Genomic DNA, 1107 nt, shown 5'->3' on the forward strand with positions numbered 1-1107 from the left:
CGTAGTATTTCTTGAACTGTCAAAAATCCAAACCAAATTAAGACAGGTAGAAGAACTATAGAGCCTGCAGCACCAATAACTGCAAAAATATATATATATATATATATATATCAGATTTTGATGTACAATTTCGTTTCAAATGGGTTTGTCTTTTGCTTATGATTTTAAACGTCAAAATTATGAGTCTATTCTAATTCTTGAGCATTACCAAAAGGCTATCTGATGGGGTTTCTTGTATCCTAATTTGTGATGACAGTTATGAGCCAAGTACGGATACCACAATACGGGATTCTATTTTCTTGTTCAACTCCCAGTTTGTGGTCGCCTATATGATTCATAGTTTTTGTAGGGAGTCCTCAAGACAAGTGGTATCTATTGCCCATAAGTGGGCTTCCAAGGCTTGAACTGATCAAATTGTAACTACTATAAGGGGGGGATGTCCAAAACTTTTTATTTTCTATTTTAGCAAAAAGGGCAAAAGGGCTTGATGGCTTAGCCCAATTGCTATGTCTTGTTTGGGCTGAGGATTGAAGTCTGATGTATGTGTCCAAAGAGAGAGAGAGAGAGAGAGAGAGAGAACCTGGAGCAATGCGATTCAAACGGGTTTTTGTACATCCAGATCCATTTTTCAAACCATCGCCACGATAGCCTTTCCGACAATAGCATCTATAACTCCCAACAGTATTTTCGCATCTGGCATTCTTTGAGCAAGGATTATTGACTTGCTTACATTCATCCACGTCATAACCAAGTCCAACTTCCAAAAGAAAAAAAAACCAGATTGGGTCAGCTACCTGGACAAAACCCAAAGTGAACGGCTGACAACACGTGTAATTAATTACAATAATTAAAATTTCCAAATTATCTTTTTATTTTTTTAATAAGAAAATTCTAAGTTATCTAATAACCGAGTAAAGAGGTAGGATAACCGACGAAATTTGGCTGCTACCTAGGTTGCAAGAATTCTCCTGCTACGTGGGTTTGCAACCGAAAAAAGGGAATAAAAAAGGGTATTTTGGATAAAAATACTATAACTTATTAGGGTATTTATATTTAGGTAGACTTTGTTTGTTTCGGCATAAAATTTTACCTAGAATATTTTACTTT

The 1107-nt window shown here is 35.8% G+C and overlaps 1 long non-coding RNA gene across 1 annotated transcript; it reads right to left on the minus strand.

Annotated features, from left to right (window-relative positions):
• LOC122661040 lies at positions 1-610 on the minus strand. Its single transcript, XR_006332818.1, has 2 exons — positions 581-610; positions 1-79 (listed from the first exon to the last, which is right to left on the minus strand). It is a non-coding gene; the product is annotated as an uncharacterized LOC122661040 (long non-coding RNA).
• Between the last annotated feature and the right edge of the window lie 497 nt (positions 611-1107).

The sequence above is a fragment of the Telopea speciosissima genome, chromosome 5 (genome assembly GCF_018873765.1).
Source record: "Telopea speciosissima isolate NSW1024214 ecotype Mountain lineage chromosome 5, Tspe_v1, whole genome shotgun sequence".
Lineage (NCBI taxonomy): Eukaryota > Viridiplantae > Streptophyta > Magnoliopsida > Proteales > Proteaceae > Telopea > Telopea speciosissima.